The sequence below is a fragment of the Danio rerio genome, chromosome 3, assembly GCF_049306965.1.
Source record: "Danio rerio strain Tuebingen ecotype United States chromosome 3, GRCz12tu, whole genome shotgun sequence".
Taxonomy (NCBI): Eukaryota; Metazoa; Chordata; class Actinopteri; order Cypriniformes; family Danionidae; genus Danio; species Danio rerio.
Genome location: NC_133178.1, coordinates 38,016,445 through 38,036,705, shown reverse-complemented (window position 1 = coordinate 38,036,705; position 20,261 = coordinate 38,016,445). Strand labels below are relative to the sequence as shown.

At 40.4% G+C, this 20,261-nt stretch overlaps 15 non-coding genes across 15 annotated transcripts; 3 read left to right on the top strand and 12 right to left on the bottom strand.

Annotated features, from left to right (window-relative positions):
• Nucleotides 1-12,640: 12,640 nt before the first annotated feature.
• Nucleotides 12,641-12,713, bottom strand: trnaf-gaa (transfer RNA phenylalanine (anticodon GAA)). Its single transcript has one exon. It is a non-coding gene; the product is annotated as a tRNA-Phe (tRNA).
• Nucleotides 12,714-12,801: 88 nt separating this feature from the next.
• On the bottom strand, nt 12,802-12,875 carry trnai-aau (transfer RNA isoleucine (anticodon AAU)). Its single transcript has one exon. It is a non-coding gene; the product is annotated as a tRNA-Ile (tRNA).
• A 967-nt stretch (nt 12,876-13,842) lies between these two features.
• Nucleotides 13,843-13,915, bottom strand: trnaf-gaa (transfer RNA phenylalanine (anticodon GAA)). The gene has a single exon. It is a non-coding gene; the product is annotated as a tRNA-Phe (tRNA).
• Nucleotides 13,916-14,169: 254 nt separating this feature from the next.
• trnaq-cug (transfer RNA glutamine (anticodon CUG)) lies at nt 14,170-14,241 on the bottom strand. The gene has a single exon. It is a non-coding gene; the product is annotated as a tRNA-Gln (tRNA).
• Nucleotides 14,242-15,068: 827 nt separating this feature from the next.
• trnaa-agc (transfer RNA alanine (anticodon AGC)) lies at nt 15,069-15,141 on the top strand. Its single transcript has one exon. It is a non-coding gene; the product is annotated as a tRNA-Ala (tRNA).
• A 576-nt stretch (nt 15,142-15,717) lies between these two features.
• Nucleotides 15,718-15,790, bottom strand: trnaf-gaa (transfer RNA phenylalanine (anticodon GAA)). The gene has a single exon. It is a non-coding gene; the product is annotated as a tRNA-Phe (tRNA).
• A 254-nt stretch (nt 15,791-16,044) lies between these two features.
• On the bottom strand, nt 16,045-16,116 carry trnaq-cug (transfer RNA glutamine (anticodon CUG)). Its single transcript has one exon. It is a non-coding gene; the product is annotated as a tRNA-Gln (tRNA).
• An 830-nt stretch (nt 16,117-16,946) lies between these two features.
• Nucleotides 16,947-17,019, top strand: trnaa-agc (transfer RNA alanine (anticodon AGC)). The gene has a single exon. It is a non-coding gene; the product is annotated as a tRNA-Ala (tRNA).
• A 576-nt stretch (nt 17,020-17,595) lies between these two features.
• trnaf-gaa (transfer RNA phenylalanine (anticodon GAA)) lies at nt 17,596-17,668 on the bottom strand. Its single transcript has one exon. It is a non-coding gene; the product is annotated as a tRNA-Phe (tRNA).
• An 88-nt stretch (nt 17,669-17,756) lies between these two features.
• On the bottom strand, nt 17,757-17,830 carry trnai-aau (transfer RNA isoleucine (anticodon AAU)). Its single transcript has one exon. It is a non-coding gene; the product is annotated as a tRNA-Ile (tRNA).
• A 105-nt stretch (nt 17,831-17,935) lies between these two features.
• On the bottom strand, nt 17,936-18,007 carry trnaq-cug (transfer RNA glutamine (anticodon CUG)). The gene has a single exon. It is a non-coding gene; the product is annotated as a tRNA-Gln (tRNA).
• Nucleotides 18,008-18,834: 827 nt separating this feature from the next.
• Nucleotides 18,835-18,907, top strand: trnaa-agc (transfer RNA alanine (anticodon AGC)). Its single transcript has one exon. It is a non-coding gene; the product is annotated as a tRNA-Ala (tRNA).
• A 576-nt stretch (nt 18,908-19,483) lies between these two features.
• On the bottom strand, nt 19,484-19,556 carry trnaf-gaa (transfer RNA phenylalanine (anticodon GAA)). The gene has a single exon. It is a non-coding gene; the product is annotated as a tRNA-Phe (tRNA).
• Nucleotides 19,557-19,644: 88 nt separating this feature from the next.
• trnai-aau (transfer RNA isoleucine (anticodon AAU)) lies at nt 19,645-19,718 on the bottom strand. Its single transcript has one exon. It is a non-coding gene; the product is annotated as a tRNA-Ile (tRNA).
• A 105-nt stretch (nt 19,719-19,823) lies between these two features.
• Nucleotides 19,824-19,895, bottom strand: trnaq-cug (transfer RNA glutamine (anticodon CUG)). The gene has a single exon. It is a non-coding gene; the product is annotated as a tRNA-Gln (tRNA).
• Between the last annotated feature and the right edge of the window lie 366 nt (nt 19,896-20,261).

The following is a 20,261-nucleotide window of genomic DNA, read 5'->3' as shown; positions in this document are numbered from 1 at the left end:
AGCTTGTGTGCACATATTGTCATATATTCTTACTTTAGATATAACAAACTTGCAAGTGAAAAAGACGTGATATGGGAACGGCCGCTGCTGTAGTAAATCTGTGTGCGTGCGTATTAGCCTCAGTGTGTATATGTAAGGAGAGTTTCATGTAAATGTATAGAATGTATCATGTGTGCATATGTATCGTGTGCCTATCTATGGAATTCCTAGTAGCTTAGTGGAAACGTGACTCACCTTTCACATCAGAGACCCGGGTTCTGTCCCAGAGCCTAACATGAGTGAATATATATGTATGGATTGTGTCATATGTAAGTAGTTTAATGTGTGTGTGTGTGTGTATATATACTGTGTGTGTATAGATTGAATATGTTCTAAGGTTTTCTCAACTCCCCTCCCAGTAGCTTAGTGGTCACATCACTCACCTTTCACGCCAGAGACTCAGGTTCTATCCCAGACCCTAACATGAGTCTATGTGCACATATATATAAAGAGTTTGTCATGTGTGTATATGCATAGAATGTGTGTATATATATGTTTAGAATCTTCCATGTGCGCATATGTATTGACTGTCTGTTGAATAGAGTGTGTCGTGTGTATATGTAAGCAGAGTTTCATCAGTGTATATGTATAGTGTTGAGATTGGTGACTCCTGTTCTGTGGGTTTATCACCTCTCGTAGCTCAGTGGAACGTCACTCACCTTTCATGCCAGAGACCTGGCTTCTATTCCAGACCCTAACATGAGTGTCGTGTGTATATGTATGGACTGTCTATATGTATAGAGTGTGTCATGTGTGTATAGTATAGATTGTATCCTGTGTAACTATGCATAGTGTGTCATGTGTATATATATGGAGTATACCATGTGTGCATATAGGTATAGAATGTATCATGTGTGCTTATGTTCGAAGTGTATCACTTCCTTTCAAGTTCAATAGGGTTAATCAACTCACACTAGCTCAGTGCTAACATCACTCACCTTTCACGCCAGAGACCCGGGTTCTTTCCCAGATTCTAACAGGAGTGTCATGTGTATATATATAAATAGAGTGTCATGTGTGGATATGCATAGAATGTGTGTATACAGTATATATGTTTAGAATGTATCGTGTGTTCACATGTATGGACTGTCTATAGTATAGAGTGTGTCATGTGCCCATGTATGTATAGAATGTATCTATATGTGTATAGTGTGCATATTGTATGGACTGTGTATCATGTTTGTATATATAAGAAGTGTATTATGAGTGCATATGTATGGAGTGTTACGTGTGTATGTGTAAAGACTGCATCATCTGTGTATTTGAATAGAATGTATCATCTGTTTATATGTACATAGAGTGTATCATGTGTGCATATGTATGGACTGTGTACATGTATGGAGTATAGGTTCATCAACTCCCAGTAGCTCAGTGGAAAAGTGACTCACCTTTCATGGCAGAGGCCTGGGTTCTATCCCAGACCCTATCATGAGTGTATATGTGCATATTTATGGAGTGTTTCATGTGTGTATATGCAAGGAGAGTTTCAGGTGTGCATTTGTATAGAGTGTATATATGTTCAGCTTCCAGATACTATGCAAAAAAAGTTATCTCTCGCTTTAATCAACATATATAGACCCCCAGGACACTATGTCAATTTTCTAAAAGAGTTTTTTGATTTTATTTCTGACTTACTAGTCAAAACCGATAAAATACTAATTGTCGGTGACTTTAATATCCACATAGATGACGCTAACGATACATTAGGGCTCGCGTTTATGGATCGGTTATTGGTTATTAGGTGTCCAGGGACAAGCTCTGCAATGGTTTAGGTCATACTTAACTGACCGTTATTAGTTTGTGAATATTAATGGACAGCCTTTACAACTCAGCCCAGTAAAGTATGGGGTTGAATTGAATATAATTAAATTGAATTTAATATATGTAAAAACTGTATTATGTGGGTATATGTATAGAGTGTGTCATGTGTGCATATATATATATATATATATATATATATATATATATATATATATATATATATATATATATATATATAGAATGTATCATGTGTGCTTATGTATGGAGTGTATCAGGTTCTATGGGTTCATCAACTCCCAGTAGCTCAGTCACCTTTCACACCAGAGGCCCAGGTTCTATCCCTGACGCTAACATGCGTGTATATGTGAATATGTATGGATTGTGTCATGTGTGTATATGTAAGGAGAGTTTCATGAGTGCAGGGCTGCTGCTGCTGGCCAAAAGGGTGCCCTAAGCGAACTTTTACTGTGGTGCCCCCAAAAAGGAACAAAATCACACAAACATTCAAACTTATTTATTTATTTATTTATATACATAAATATGCATATAAACACTCAAGTTATACTTGAGCGTTCAAATGTTTACATTACAAAATAATAGCTTACATCAAAATAAACACTGTCATGTCTCTTGCAGAAACATAATTTCAAACATTTACAAAGGGTAAGAAATAAAACCCTCTCTGTACCTGTAGAGATAGACGGTCCTCAGTGCTGCATCCTGTACCTGTGCAGCTGCTGGTGTCTCTGGAGCAGTGCTGGTCAGGCCACCTCATCTTCTTTTGTGACAAATTTCAGCATTGACCTTCATGAACAATACAGAAGAAATTAGTCATTTAAAGAAAAAAGCTCATGACATACCATTAAAACAATAGGCTAGTCCAGCACTCTTCATAATGTAACTACAACTAATATGTGGATTTAATTTGCACTGTAATCTATGGTGACAAAAGCTGACCCTTCCTTTCGGTATAAATCAAAAACATTAGTGTTTTTAAGAATGAATTGGTGTATTTTTAAACAAAAAACTTTGTTAACATTCAGAAAAAAATAATCATTAATGAATTCATGCAATAAAAAATGGTTTCTGGCCTGTGATTTACAGTAATTTGACTCATTTTACATAATTGATCTTTCAGAATTCAGAGAATATGAGTCGGTTTTGTTATTTCATACTGTAATGCACGAAAAAGACTAAAGAGACTTTATTGTCATTGCAGTGATACAAGCAATAACAGCAATAAGAAATGTATAGAAATAGAAAAAAGCAATAAACAATGATAACTGCTGTCTGCAAAGAATTATATAATATATAATCATATAACATAACTATATAATGATAAAAAATACATAGTGAAATAATTGTGCAGTGCATGTGTATGTAGCTAGTGTGCAAACATAATTGTAAAGTATTGCACAAGTTAATAACACTAATTGAGTTTGTGTAATTAGCAGCAACATGGGGAAGAAGGGCAAACGCGAAAAGTCATAGAACATGTCCTGTCTAAAGCACAATGCATAGCAGTTGTGGAGAAGTTTAAACGTTAGCCTCACTAATTTACTTGAACAACCAAAAATATGTTTTCCAGATTCATGGAAGTTACCTGAAAGTGATGCACACGATTCATCTTGTACTTTCTTCCTCTTCTTGGCTCCAGACTGCTGTTGTCTTTTTCCATGCATAGAGCTGCAACTTGCATCTATTTTAATTAAATGCAGCTAGCAGCCGCAAAGATAAATTGACTGAGCCGCGCTACGAAAAATTATGTCACATGTTTGTTTATGCGTCCACCTTAAAATGATTTTTTAAATGTGTTTAACAACATATCATCAATAGATGTTTTATTTACACTCAGTTTATGTTGATATTAGTAAATAAAAATCAATATTTTTTCTGAGCAGCCTAGATGGTGCCCCCCTCCGGAGTTGAGGCCCTACGCAGCCTGCGCAATCTGCATATAGGGCGCGGCGGTATTGCAAGAGTGTGTATATATTATGTATAGTGTTGAGGTGTGTTGATTGAAGTTGGAGCTAAACCCTGCTGGGACACCGGTCCTCCAGGACCTAGATTGGTGACCCCTGTTGCACGAGTTTCTTACCTCCCTGTAGCTCAGTGGTAATGTCATTCACCTTTCATGCCAGAGACCCGGGTTCTGATCCCGATGATAAAATGAGTGTATATGTGAATATGTATGGTGTGTGTATGTGTAAGGAGAGTTTCAGGGGCCTGTTTCAGAAAGAAGATTAAGTGAAAACTCAGAGTATTTTAACCCTGAAATGAGAGAAACTCTGGGTTTTCCGTTTCAAAATGGCTGGTTTGTTAAACTCGAGAAAGCAGGGTAAGTCAAGCCTGTTTCTGAAAGAAAGGTAATTTTACCTTAGAGTCAGTTACCGTGGTAACTTACTCTGTGAGTCTAACCTGGTCAGGAGCAGGTTTTATTCTCTAAACTCTGAGTTTCTGTCGGTCTCCCCTTTTTTAAAGATAAAGCGGTATTTCTCGCCTTAGCCTCCCCAGATAGCAAAATACACTCGGGTCAGTTCCGGCTAGATTATCGCCTGCCGGAGACTTACCACTCGGGCGGACTCCGGCTGCCGCACTCGACTCCGGCTGCCTGTGAACTCACTGCCCGATTCTGGCCCGAATCAATCGGGCCAGATGCGGCGGCCGTAAGCAAGAATCGGCCCCAGTGAAATGTGCGCTGCGGCCCGGAGCTGGCGTGACTAAGTATTTATATACCTTATAAAACCTTTTGGTATTACATTGATACTTGATATTACAAACATTTGAATTTATATAACAGCAAACGCAGGCTATAATGTAAACAGAAAGTATAGGCACTATGTTTAACCTTTAAATAAAATGCAAACTGCATACATATCCTATAACGAAAAGAATCAGACAAAAAATCTGAAATTGCACACATACACAGAAGTTTTTAAAACAACCCTGTTTTCCCAATAGACTTGAATTTAAAAAATGTACAAGAAACATCTTGCAAAATTTTATAGAAACCTGAATATAGAAATTAATTTAGGATATAGCAAGAAACATCTTACAAATACCTATGACAATCTGTAAAATATACAAGTCAAAATTGTAAAAAGGACTGGCAAATTCTGAAGAAACATCTTGAAACATTTTTCAATAAAACATTAAAATAATAATAATAATAATAATAAACAATATATATATATATATATATATATATATATATATATATATATATATATATATATATATATATATATATATATATATATATATATATTAGGGGTGTAACGATACACAAAAGGCACGGTTCGGTTCGGTTCACGGTTTTGGAGCCAAGGTTCGGTTCGGTATGGTTCGGTTTCTGTTTGCTGTGGGGTTAGGGTTGATGTCATGTTAACAGCAATGCTAAGGGACAATTCACTTAATAACAAGAACATCTTAACTTTTTCTTTATTAACTTTGTCATCGCATTTTTAGTACAGTCAGGATACCCGAATAAACAACTAGAATTAAATAAATACCTCCAATATAGACTAGTCAGAAAAAAAACTATTCTCTTTAGTGCAGCCATCTTAACTAAGTAAACTAAAATTAAATAAATAACTACAGTGTAGACTAGTGAAAGATCTACTTCAAAAACACCATAATATCCACATTCTCCGATGAGAGGCTTGATCTCTGTGCAGACACAGACGCTCATTTGTAATTATATGGTTTCATTTAGATAGATAAGTTTCCATTTAAATTAATGAAAAATATACATATACTGTGTTTGTAAAGTGTTTTTTCATGACATATTCACCAGTAAAATACATTGCGGTTGTGTCTGAAACTAATGTTAGGGTTGTAGCCGGCTGTATGTTTGCCTCCCGATCTCTCTCTCTCTCCCGCTCCCTCTATGCCAGTCATTTATGTAGGTCCGCCTTCACGAGAGCTGATGCCTGTCATTTCTGTAGGCCCGCCTTTTTGACAGCTGATTGGTCAGGAGACCGATCTATCATCATTTGACGACGCAGCGCGGGAATGTGAAAAGCAATTCAGGAAGAGCGGGAGAGAGAGCGCTTTTTCCTTTGATCTCGTTTTTCGTGTATTTTTCTGACATGATTATGATTTTCGTTGTTTTTGCTTAACTTTCGTTTGGGTAAAATTATTTTGCATTACTTTTGCCCACTTTAAGAAATTTTGTGAGGTTTGTACATTTTTATTTCAATTGATTTGTATATTATTTTTTTTAGCTCCGCTCCTTCCCGACAATATAGCTGCCCAATCTCCTCAAGTTCAGTCTTAGTGTAAGGTGGATAGGGAAAATGTCATACGATTTCCATTTTGCAAACACGTAGAAAATGTATTGTTAAAGACATCAGGTAAGAGGTGAAGGTCATCTTTGTTTATTTTATTCAGTATGTGGAAGAATGCGGCGCACGGCGCTGAAGACCTTTTTTTTTCTTTTCATCCGTTTTAGCGAGGTAAGAGGGGTTATTCATGAGTTAGAATTGTTTTATTATATTTATTTCTTTTGTTTGTCTTAACTATCCCCCCTTGCTCGAGTTTAACTAATTTTTGTTTGATACTTTTGTTTGAATTTGTTACTTTATTATATTATTTTTATTAGTGTAAATATTTCTCTTTTTTTGTATATTTGGGCATTATTCTGGTTTTACTTTTGTACATTAAATCACTTTTGTTGGCAGTTCTGTTGCTTACACCCTCACATTGTGAAATTACCCCACTTTTTAAATGTTTTTCCTTACAAGTAAGTTTCGTGAAACAGTTGAGACAGACAGGCGTGCGCTTTGTCTAGGACACGAATTCTATTCCTGTACTCAACTGGAAAACCAAAATGTTTCCACACAGATGACTTAAATGTGTCTGGGGGATCTGCAATCTCAGTACTATGTAGAGCAGCCATCCTGCGTCCAGTAGTAACGAGTGTGATGCTTACTTAAGTCACATGACATAACATGCACTAAAATACTAACTTTAGAATATAATATTTAGAGCAAATTCTCATCATTACTAAAACAATTTAATCAAATATTATAATAAAGATGTGTTTAAGTTGGTTCAATTGACGTCAACCTCAACAATGGGCAGCAGGGGGCGTGAGAGTACCGCGGTACGCCACGAGAGTTTCGCGATACGTATCGTGGTTGGAGTATCGCGATATTTCGGTTCGGTTTTAATATCGTTACACCCCTAATATATATATATATATATATATATATATATATATATATATATATATATATATATATATATATATATATATATATATATATATATATATTTATATATATATAAAATTGCAAAAGTATAAAGACAAACTTATTTTAAATAAACTTGACAGAATAAACAGAATAAATTGCACAAATAGCAAGACATGAGTGAGATGACTATACATTTCATATTATTATATATACATTTCATATTTTATGTATATATATATATATATATATATATATATATATATATATACAAATGAAAAGAAACAAATTGCTCAAGTATCAGGGAACATCTTAATACACCTAAATTGTTATTAATTGTTAAATGTTGTTTAAAAAAATAAAATAGAATAGTGATGTAGACAGTTGACACATTAACTTTCTCTTCTTCCCTCCTTCCTCCATCCCTGTCAGGAGCAAGTTGTAGCCACCGTGTAATGCATTTTTCCATCTCTTTATCAGTGGCGTGGTATAGACATTTGTCCTCATTGCATCTGTGATTAAAAGATAAACAGATAATTAGTAGTGAACAAGTACTAATGTTAAAAAAATAAAAGAAAGATGCTTGCTCTCATATAAGTAAAACCTAAATGGGACTATATATAGATTTTTTTGTTCCTCTGATTATTGTTTGAAAGAAATGCACAGATGAAACGGCCCCTTATTGTATTAAAATGTATATTTAAAACCAGCTTACTGACTACGACAGTCCTAAGGGGGAGTGCACAAAAGGCCACTTTTTAATTTGGCCCACTCCAGTTAATTTGTTTAGCCAAGGAGGTAGCCAAAAGCTTTTCCAGGGTATGGCAAACTGCTAAGTGGAAAACACCAATGATACCAAAGTAAGCTACCTACAAAGCAAACAAACAAACAAATAAATAAATAAATAAACAAACTCAAAAAACTTTGAAATTAGCAAGAGCTCGAACTTACCAGTTTCTTCATTTGTTCGGGCTGCTCCTTTATTTGATTTAAGCTTTTCCAAGTAAAATTGGACAAAGGAAGGTCAAATGTGTTTACATCTTGAATATCATCACGTATGTTTTGGTTTTGCTGGTTTGTGAGAATCAGGCCCAGCTGCTGCTTTATGGCATTGTGTGATTTTAAAACTTCAGTCAGTCGTGCTAAAAAAAGAAAAATAACAAATTAGTACAAATCAACCTGTAGCTTATTCTCATACAAGTTGTGTAAATACAACAGTGGGCTAAACACTGCTGATATTCTCTAGTTTATCATTATTTTCTAGCTGCATTAAGCCTCAACAAGTTTAGTGATGTCTTGAATTCTTACAAAGACATGACGAGTTGCAATAAGTTCTGTCTTGATCTCCAACTGCACTAGAACAAGGAATGTAAATGTTCATAGGTGTACTGGAATGTACAGTATCTGTGCATCTTGATGGTGGTCTTAAGATTTCTGCCATAGTCATTGATGGTGATGGTACTTGTGGTACCATCATTGATTTCTGAAATCTTCATACCTGCCTTTTATGCAGCCTCTTTGTTCCAAGTAATTTTTCTTCATCACGGTATAGTTGTCTTTAATGTCCCTTGATCAGACACATTTACAAAACATCACTTTAGTATAGTGCCAGGGCAAAACTTGCTGGTTGTAATAGATCAATGACATTATGTTGACAGTATGTGTTTAAAATAATTGCAAACAAACCCGTTCTTTCTTTAGGTGTATGAGGATGATCATCATCCTCATCTGTCTGCCAGTCAGAAATACCAGTTGCTTGTGGATGTTTTAGTCGAGCTTCCTCATATGCATCTATAATAAAACATCACATTGATGTTAACCTCCCCTAAAGAAAATTTCAAACCCTGAAATACTAACAAAGTTAATTAATGGCTAATACCTATAGTGTAAATAATCAGTACACTGAAGGTTGCACAAGATTTATTCGGAGATTAATGCTGAGTGACAGCCTTATGAATCTGAGACATAGATTTGTAAAATGGCCAAGCACATGCATTATTCTGTACCCATGAAGATTAACCTACCATTGTAAAAAATGTTTGATGATGATGATAGCAAATAACAATAAAACATTTCAGCTGTATGTGAAGCAATTAGTAATGAAAAGTCTGAAAAGCTCAATCTATGTTGAAAATGTATCAGTAGTTTACAGCTTATAATGGACTTTAAGCACCTAACTATAAAATGTCTATTCACGTAAGAGTGTGCCATTGACATCTTTGGTCGTGATGTGCTGCAAAATGACCTCACTAACCTTTGTTAAACAAGAAACTTTAAAACTTAACCAACAAATATTGTTTCCCATTCATTTAAATCAGAATTTATCACTGTCAATAACAAAAAAACAAAACATCAAAATCTGCTTTAAGACGTTCAGTTTTACATTAAGTGAACATTACAGCTTAAACATAAGATAAAATTGATTCACATAGGCTAACACATATGAATTAAAGCACATACCAATATATTTCTCTTGGATAATTTAAAGAGAATAGTAACAGTTGTTTCGAACATTTTTCGTGATGCACTGCATAAACAATTTAAACAATAATATTTTATTAATCCAAAACGAAGTTTTTATTTACACATAACTACAGAATTAATACTGTTGGATAAGTATATGCCTGTAAAATGATTTGTTTTACAAACAACAACACACGCGGTTATGTTAACTCTGGTAAAAAAAAAGCACATGTTTTGACATTTTAGTGTTAATGGATTTGTCTACAAAAACTTTCTTTAACGCAAAGTTAGCATAACATTACACACAAATTCGTTTCAAGTTTCTTTAAAATAATTAAAACAGTTTTTAGTTATTACACACGTTACAATCTAACAAAAGTGTAAAAGTAACAGGAACTTTCAGACGTGTTTGTAACTGTTAGCATTAGCATAACTTACATTAGCTCCAGTCGTGTTTCTTAAAGCAAGTTAGATTTCGTATGTAATTGTTTTAAATTACTAAACGCTGTTACAACCAAACACTGTGGAAAAATGTTATAAGCTCTAAATTCACAAAGTATACAGTACAGAAGCAGTAAAAACTTACCTTTCTGACCAGAATCCACGGGAAAGTGTTGAAAAACCAAACAAACTTATTTTTCTTCTTGTGATCTTCATGCCATGGTGGTTGGCAACCAGCTTTTTGGAGCATTACCGCCACCGTCTGGATTGGAGTTTGGATCAGGAGTTTACTTACGCATGTGTTTATTATGAAACAAACTTTTGCTTTAAAAAAAACAGTCGGCACAGGAGCGTGCTATCTCGAAAATAAGCGCATTTTACATCATTTTTCTCTAGATGCCATGTATAATCTATTTATAAATAATATTGTTTTGTTTGCGTCTAAACATTGCGACCATCCACACTAAATATTCTTATTATTTTGTTGCTGTCGTACCATGTATATTTTCTCAAATTATCATTAAACGTGGAGCTAACAGATTACTAGATAAAATAAGAACTTAATCGGTTGCCATCAGCCGAGTCTTTGCCAGAAGCGGCCCGGACTCTGCAGACAGACTCAGGCCGGATATGGTTAACAGAAATCGGGCCAGTGCTTTACAGCCGCATCACAACCGCATGTGCGCGAGCGAGCTGCGGGCCGCACTCGGCCCGGATACCACTCACAGATGCTGAGTCGGAGCCGGAGGTGCAGGAGGGCAGCCGAGCTCAGGCCGATTACTACCTGCTAACTGGGTTACGTCTCCACACACCTATTTTAGAGCTCATTCTGGAGATGTGCATAAAAACGATTGATGGAAACGTCATGATTCACATAACTTTTGAAAATACGCATAATAAAACATGTGCTTAACTGAGTAGGTTAAACTTTTTTTTGATAAGAAAATATGCACATGAACTACGAAGGAAACACTTAACAAATTACAGTATGTGCATTAAAAAAAGGTATGTTAGAGATGATGATGAAAATGTGTGTAAATGGAAAAACCAGCAGACTGAGCACACTGTAGAACATCTTAAATGTTGTTTTGGTCATTCTAAAATGCCTTAACTGTTTCAGTATTATTGTATATTATTAATTACCTCCGAGCGTCTGGAGCGTGTCAAGATCTTCGCGTCTCATGGCTTCAAACGCCCCCACGTGATCATTGTGTGTCAGCATTGTCTTCTGAGGCGCAAGTACATTTATTAAAATAAAAATAATTGGCGCAGCTTCTTCTACCCCAGTAAATTCTGTTTTTACTGTTGAAATTTGGCACAAGTTAATCAGAAAGGGACGATTGTGTTCTCTTTGACTTGTTAGATGAAAACGCTGCTGTATTTGCATCTTTTAGGCGTTATTCCAGTTTTGCACAAATTTATGTAATATATTTAGATGGAAACATAGATATGCCTACATTTTTGTCACACAAAGAACAAAGTCACGTACAAGAATGGCTTGTCCTTTTTTCATAAATAATTAGCTTAACCTTTGACATGTACTGTTACTAGATTAATAGGATTACTATTTTTTTCTAAAAAGTATTTTTAGCACTGCTTACCTTCTAAATGTTATATCAACCTCTATCACTTGATCAATAAAAAGGCAGACACACAAGTGCACTGCTAAAACTCTTGAGTTTTTAATCTCTCGGTAAATCAACTCAGAGTTCAAGTTTAAACTCCGAGTTGTTTGAACCTCCTTACTGAAACAGGCCCCAGGTGTGCATTTGTATAGAATGTATCATGTGTGCATATATATGGATTGTGTCGTGTATATGTAAGGACAGTTTCATGTATATGTATAGAATGTGTCATGTGTTTATATGTAAGGAGTGTATCATGTGTGGATATCTATGGAATTCCTAGTAGCTCTGTGGAAACATGACTTACCTTTTGCGTCAGAAACCCGGTTTCTCTCCCAGAGCCTAACATGAGTGTATATGTGAATATGTATGTATTGATTGTGTCATATGTAAGTAGAGTTTAATGTATGGAGTGTATCGTGTGTGTGTGTGTGTGTGTGTGTGTGTGTGTGTGTGTATGTATATATATGTGTGTGTGTGTGTGTGTGTGTCTCATGTGTGTCATGTGTGTATATATTGAATATGTTCTGAAGTTCATTAACACTCAGTAGCTCAGAGGTAACATCACTCACCTTTCACGCCAGACACCTGGGTTCTATTCCAGAAGCTAATATGAGTGTATATGTGAATATGTATGTGTAACATCACTCACCTTTTACGACGGAGACCCGGGTTCTATCCCAGACCCTAACATGAGTCTATGTGCATATATATATATAAGATTTTGTCATGTGTTTATATGCATAGAATGTGTGTATATATGTATCATGTGTGCATATCTATTATACAGAGTGCGTCATGTGTGTATATGTAAGGAGAGTTTCATGAGTGTGTATATGTATAGTGTTGAGACAAGTTGGAACTAAACTCTGCAGGGACACTGGCCCTACAGGACCTAGATTGGTGACCCCTGTTCTATGGGTTTATCACCTCCCTGTAGCTCAGTGGTAACATCACTCACCTTTCACACCCTGGTTCTATTCCAGACTCTAACATAAGTGTCATGTGTGTATAGAATGTGTAATGACCAGAAGCGACATGACCATCTGGGAGAAGTATAGCGTTTTGGTCAAGTGGAAGCAGGTGGACTCAAGGGTGAGAACTACAACACTGCTTTGCCTAAACCCAGGATCGAACCAGGGACCTTTAGATCTTCAGTCTAACGCTCTACCAACTGAACTATTTCGGCTGCCTTGACTTAGCTTTCCTGCAGCATGCATGTCTGTGAGATCAAGCAGAGCCTTAAAATGCCTCTGAGTCCTAAGACAGAAAAAGTTTGGCCAATACGGGGCTCGAACCCGCAACCTAGGCGTTATTAGCACCATGCTCTAACCAGCTGAGCTAACCGGCCACTTTCTGTTCATGTTCCTAGAAAGCCCAGAGTAACTGTCATTCACAAGCCGTCAAGGGTTTAGCATGATATTCCAGCTTTTTTTGTGCAGTGCTGGCAAAAAAGCAAGGTCTCACCGAGATTTGAAAGCAGATCGCTGGATTCAGAGTTCAGAGCGCTAACCATTACACCATGGAACCTCAAGATTGCTGAATGCTGCTGCCCGGGTGGAAGAGAATGAATAAAAAAAAAACAGCTTCAGAGGAACGTAGCAGAATGTCAATCCAAGCCGGTGCCAATTTATAATAACTCGTCATTCGGCATGCAGGGCTTCTCACACGTTTACTGGAGCAGGACCAGGTGTGGCCTTCAAAAGAAAAGCGCGCTATTCCAGGTAATTTGACGACTAAATGGCGGGCAGGGCAAAGAGGCCACCACAGAGCAGATGTGATCTTTTATTTTCTTTTTTGCGGGAGAAGTAGCGGGATCGATGCCCGCATTCTCCACTTCTGTTTTCATGCCTTTCACATTGGCTTTCATTGCAATCAAGTCACAGTTTTCTTTTATTCAGTGGCGCATCCGCAGTGGGACATCAAAGCGCTAAATATATAGCAGAGTGCTGTCGATCAGGCCATTGGAATCATCACCAGAAGCGACCATCTGGGACAGTGATCACCAAACTTGTTCCTGGAGGGCCGGTGTCCTGCAGATTTTAGTTCCAACCCTAATCAAACACACCTGACCAAGCTAATCAAGGTCTTACTGGGTATACTTGAAATATCCAGGCAGGTGTGTTGAGGCAAGATGGAGCTAAACCCTGCAGGGACACCGGCCCTCCACGACCAGGATTGGTGACCCCTGATCTGGGAGAAGGATATCGTTTTGGTCAAGTGGAAGCAGGTGGACTTAAGGGTGAAGCAGCTAGGTTTTTTTGGATGAGTTTCGGTCACCTGACCCTCATGCCAAAAACAGAACTACCACACTGCTTTGCCGAAACCCGGGATCGAACCAGGGACCTTTAGATCTTCAGTCTAACGCTCTCCCAACTGAGCTATTTCGGCTGCGTTGACTCAGCTTTCCTGCAGCATGCATGTCTGTGAGACCGATCAGAGCCTTAAAATGCCTCTGAGTCCTAAGACAGTAAAAGTTTGGCCAATACGGGGCTCGAACCCGCGACCTTGGCGTTATTAGCACCACGCTCTAACCAGCTACTTTCAGCTCACATTACTACAAAGCCCAGACTAACTGTCATTCTCCAGACTCCAAGGGATTAGCATGATATTCCAGCTTTTTTGAGCAGTGCTGGCAAAAAGCCAGGTTCCACCGAGATTTGAACTCGGATCGCTGGATTCAGAGTCCAGAGTGCTAACCATTACACCATGGAACCTTTAGGCTACTGAATGCTGCTGCCCGGGCGGAAGAGAATGAACAAAAAAAAAAAACAGCCTTGGAGGAAAATAGCAGAATGTCAATCCAAGGCGGTGCAAATTTGCATTGTTTCTGAGTAACTCGTGATTCGGCATGCAGGGCTCCTCACACGTTTACTGGAGCAGGACCAGGTAGGGCCTTCAAAAGAAAAGCGCGCTATTCCAGGTAATTTGACGACTAAATGGCGGGCAGGGCAAAGAGGCCACCACAGAGCAGATGTGATCTTTTATTATATTTTTTGACCACGTCGAAAAAGCGGCCAATGAACAGCACCGAGGGAAATTAGCTCAAATAGTAGAGCGCTCGATCAGGCCATTGGAATCATCACCAGAAGCGTAGTGACCATCTGGGAGTAGGATAGCGTTTTGGTCAAGTGGAAGCTGGTGGACTTAAGGTTGAAGCAGCTAGGTTTAAACTCGGATCGCTGGAATCAGAGTCCAGAGTGCTAACCATTACACCATGGAACCTCGAGATTGCTGATTGCTGCTGCCCGGGCGGAAGAGAATGAATAAAAAAAAAAAAAAAAGCCTTGGAGGAAAGTAGCAGAATGTCAATCCAAAGTGGTGCCAATTTGCATTGTTTCTGAGTAACTCGTCATTCGGCATGCAGGGCTCCTCACACGTTTACTGGAGCAGGACCAGGTAGGGCCTTCAAAAGAAAAGCGCGATATTCCAGGTAATTTGACGACTAAATGGCGGGCAGGGCAAAGAGGCCACCACAGAGCAGATGTGATCTTTTATTATATTTTTTGACCACGTCGAAAAAGCGGCCAATTTTTGGCACCGAGGGGAATTAGCTCAAGTGGTAGAGCGCTCGCTTAGCATGCGAGAGGTAGCGGGATCGATGCCCGCATTCTCCACTTCTGTTTCCTTGCCTTTCACATTTCCTTCATTGCAAAGCTGGCGGCACCTTGAGGGTTGAAAGCAAAACTTCTTAGTTCAGCTTTGCTGGTTCCTGTGTAGTACTTAGCATTGCAACACCTCAGAAGCCCTATCAAGTCACAGTTTTCTTTTATTCAGTGGCGCATCCGCAGTGGGACATCAAAGCGCTAAATATATAGCAGAGTGCTGTCGATCAGGCCATTGGAATCATCACCAGAAGCGACCATCTGGGACAGTGATCACCAAACTTGTTCCTGGAGGGCCGGTGTCCTGCAGATTTTAGTTCCAACCCTAATCAAACACACCTGACCAAGCTAATCAAGGTCTTACTGGGTATACTTGAAACATCCAGGCAGGTGTGTTGAGGCAAGATGGAGCTAAACCCTGCAGGGACACCGGTCCTCCACGACCAGGATTGGTGACCCCTGATCTGGGAGAAGGATATCGTTTTGGTCAAGTGGAAGCAGGTGGACTTAAGAGTGAAGCAGCTAGGTTTTTTGGATGAGTTTCGGTCACCTGACCCTCATGCCAAAAACAGAACACCCACACTGCTTTGCCGAAACCCGGGATCGAACCAGGGACCTTTAGATCTTCAGTGTAACGCTCTCCCAACTGAGCTATTTCGGCTGCGTTGACTCAGCTTTCCTGCAACATGCATGTCTGTGAGACCGATCAGAGCCTTAAAATGCCTCTGAGTCCTAAGACAGTAAAAGTTTGGCCAATACGGGGCTCGAACCCGCGACCTTGGCGTTATTAGCACCACGCTCTAACCAGCTACTTTCAGCTCACATTACTACAAAGCCCAGACTAACTGTCATTCTCCAGACTCCAAGGGATTAGCATGCTATTCCAGCTTTTTTGAGCAGTGCTGGCAAAAAGCCAGGTTCCACCGAGATTTGAACTCGGATCGCTGGACTCAGAGTCCAGAGTGCTAACCATTACACCATGGAACCTTTAGGCTACTGAATGCTGCTGCCCGGGCGGAAGAGAATGAATAAAAAAAAAAAAACAGCCTTGGAGGAAAATAGCAGAATGTCAATCCAAGGCGGTGCCAATTTGCATTGTTTCTGAGTAACTCGTGATTCGGCATGCAGGGCTCCTCACACGTTTACTGGAGCAGGACCAGGTAGGGCCTTCAAAAGAAAAGCGTGATATTCCAGGTAATTTGACGACTAAATGGCGGGCAGGGCAAAGAGGCCACCACAGAGCAGATGTGATCTTTTATTTTATTTTTTGACCACGTCGAAAAAGCGGCCAATGAACAGCACCGAGGGAAATTAGCTCAAATAGTAGAGCGCTCGATCAGGCCATTGGAATCATCACCAGAAGCGACGTGACCATCTGGGAGAAGGATAGCGTTTTGGTCAAGTGGAAGCTGGTGGACTTAAGGTTGAAGCAGCTAGGTTTAAACTCGGATCGCTGGATTCAGAGTCCAGAGTGCTAACCATTACACCATGGAACCTCGAGATTGCTGATAGCTGCTGCCCGGGCGGAAGAGAATGAATAAAAAAAAAAAAAAAACAGCCTTGGAGGAAAGTAGCAGAATGTCAATCCAAAGTGGTGCCAATTTGCAATGTTTCTGAGTAACTCGTCATTCGGCATGCAGGGCTCCTCACACGTTTACTGGAGCAGGACCAGGTAGGGCCTTCAAAAGAAAAGCGCGATATTCCAGGTAATTTGACGACTAAATGGCGGGCAGGGCAAAGAGGCCACCACAGAGCAGATGTGATCTTTTATTATATTTTTTGACCACGTCGAAAAATCGGCCAATTTATGGCACCGAGGGGAATTAGCTCAAGTGGTAGAGCGCTCGCTTAGCATGCGAGAGGTAGCGGGATCGATGCCCGCATTCTCCACTTCTGTTTCCTTGCCTTTCACATTTCCTTCATTGCAAAGCTGGCGGCACCTTGAGGGTTGAAAGCAAAACTTCTTAGTTCAGCTTTGCTGGTTCCTGTGTAGTACTTAGCATTGCAACACCTCAGAAGCCCTATCAAGTCACAGTTTTCTTTTATTCAGTGGCGCATCCGCAGTGGGACATCAAAGCGCTAAATATATAGCAGAGTGCTGTCGATCAGGCCATTGGAATCATCACCAGAAGCGACCATCTGGGACAGTGATCACCAAACTTGTTCCTGGAGGGCCGGTGTCCTGCAGATTTTAGTTCCAACCCTAATCAAACACACCTGACCAAGCTAATCAAGGTCTTACTGGGTATACTTGAAACATCCAGGCAGGTGTGTTGAGGCAAGATGGAGCTAAACCCTGCAGGGACACCGGCCCTCCACGACCAGGATTGGTGACCCCTGATCTGGGAGAAGGATATCGTTTTGGTCAAGTGGAAGCAGGTGGACTTAAGAGTGAAGCAGCTAGGTTTTTTGGATGAGTTTCGGTCACCTGACCCTCATGCCAAAAACAGAACACCCACACTGCTTTGCCGAAACCCGGGATCGAACCAGGGACCTTTAGATCTTCAGTCTAACGCTCTCCCAACTGAGCTATTTCGGCTGCGTTGACTCAGCTTTCCTGCAACATGCATGTCTGTGAGACCGATCAGAGCCTTAAAATGCCTCTGAGTCCTAAGACAGTAAAAGTTTGGCCAATACGGGGCTCGAACCCGCGACCTTGGCGTTATTAGCACCACGCTCTAACCAGCTGAGCTAACCGGCCACTTTCAGCTCACATTACTACAAAGCCCAGACTAACTGTCATTCTCCAGACTCCAAGGGATTAGCATGCTATTCCAGCTTTTTTGAGCAGTGCTGGCAAAAAGCCAGGTTCCACCGAGATTTGAACTCGGATCGCTGGATTCAGAGTCCAGAGTGCTAACCATTACACCATGGAACCTTTAGGCTACTGAATGCTGCTGCCCGGGCGGAAGAGAATGAATAAAAAAAAAAACAGCCTTGGAGGAAAATAGCAGAATGTCAATCCAAGGCGGTGCCAATTTGCATTGTTTCTGAGTAACTCGTGATTCGGCATGCAGGGCTCCTCACACGTTTACTGGAGCAGGACCAGGTAGGGCCTTCAAAAGAAAAGCGCGATATTCCAGGTAATTTGACGACTAAATGGCGGGCAGGGCAAAGAGGCCACCACAGAGCAGATGTGATCTTTTATTTTATTTTTTGACCACGTCGAAAAAGCGGCCAATGAACAGCACCGAGGGAAATTAGCTCAAATAGTAGAGCGCTCGATCAGGCCATTGGAATCATCACCAGAAGCGACGTGACCATCTGGGAGAAGGATAGCGTTTTGGTCAAGTGGAAGCTGGTGGACTTAAGGTTGAAGCAGCTAGGTTTAAACTCGGATCGCTGGATTCAGAGTCCAGAGTGCTAACCATTACACCATGGAACCTCGAGATTGCTGATAGCTGCTGCCCGGGCGGAAGAGAATGAATAAAAAAAAAAAAAAACAGCCTTGGAGGAAAGTAGCAGAATGTCAATCCAAAGTGGTGCCAATTTGCAATGTTTCTGAGTAACTCGTCATTCGGCATGCAGGGCTCCTCACACGTTTACTGGAGCAGGACCAGGTAGGGCCTTCAAAAGAAAAGCGCGATATTCCAGGTAATTTGACGACTAAATGGCGGGCAGGGCAAAGAGGCCACCACAGAGCAGATGTGATCTTTTATTATATTTTTTGACCACGTCGAAAAATCGGCCAATTTATGGCACCGAGGGGAATTAGCTCAAGTGGTAGAGCGCTCGCTTAGCATGCGAGAGGTAGCGGGATCGATGCCCGCATTCTCCACTTCTGTTTCCTTGCCTTTCACATTTCCTTCATTGCAAAGCTGGCGGCACCTTGAGGGTTGAAAGCAAAACTTCTTAGTTCAGCTTTGCTGGTTCCTGTGTAGTACTTAGCATTGCAACACCTCAGAAGCCCTATCAAGTCACAGTTTTCTTTTATTCAGTGGCGCATCCGCAGTGGGACATCAAAGCGCTAAATATATAGCAGAGTGCTGTCGATCAGGCCATTGGAATCATCACCAGAAGCGACCATCTGGGACAGTGATCACCAAACTTGTTCCTGGAGGGCCGGTGTCCTGCAGATTTTAGTTCCAACCCTAATCAAACACACCTGACCAAGCTAATCAAGGTCTTACTGGGTATACTTGAAACATCCAGGCAGGTGTGTTGAGGCAAGATGGAGCTAAACCCTGCAGGGACACCGGCCCTCCACGACCAGGATTGGTGACCCCTGATCTGGGAGAAGGATATCGTTTTGGTCAAGTGGAAGCAGGTGGACTTAAGAGTGAAGCAGCTAGGTTTTTTGGATGAGTTTCGGTCACCTGACCCTCATGCCAAAAACAGAACACCCACACTGCTTTGCCGAAACCCGGGATCGAACCAGGGACCTTTAGATCTTCAGTCTAACGCTCTCCCAACTGAGCTATTTCGGCTGCGTTGACTCAGCTTTCCTGCAACATGCATGTCTGTGAGACCGATCAGAGCCTTAAAATGCCTCTGAGTCCTAAGACAGTAAAAGTTTGGCCAATACGGGGCTCGAACCCGCGACCTTGGCGTTATTAGCACCACGCTCTAACCAGCTGAGCTAACCGGCCACTTTCAGCTCACATTACTACAAAGCCCAGACTAACTGTCATTCTCCAGACTCCAAGGGATTAGCATGCTATTCCAGCTTTTTTGAGCAGTGCTGGCAAAAAGCCAGGTTCCACCGAGATTTGAACTCGGATCGCTGGATTCAGAGTCCAGAGTGCTAACCATTACACCATGGAACCTTTAGGCTACTGAATGCTGCTGCCCGGGCGGAAGAGAATGAATAAAAAAAAAAACAGCCTTGGAGGAAAATAGCAGAATGTCAATCCAAGGCGGTGCCAATTTGCATTGTTTCTGAGTAACTCGTGATTCGGCATGCAGGGCTCCTCACACGTTTACTGGAGCAGGACCAGGTAGGGCCTTCAAAAGAAAAGCGCGATATTCCAGGTAATTTGACGACTAAATGGCGGGCAGGGCAAAGAGGCCACCACAGAGCAGATGTGATCTTTTATTTTATTTTTTGACCACGTCGAAAAAGCGGCCAATGAACAGCACCGAGGGAAATTAGCTCAAATAGTAGAGCGCTCGATCAGGCCATTGGAATCATC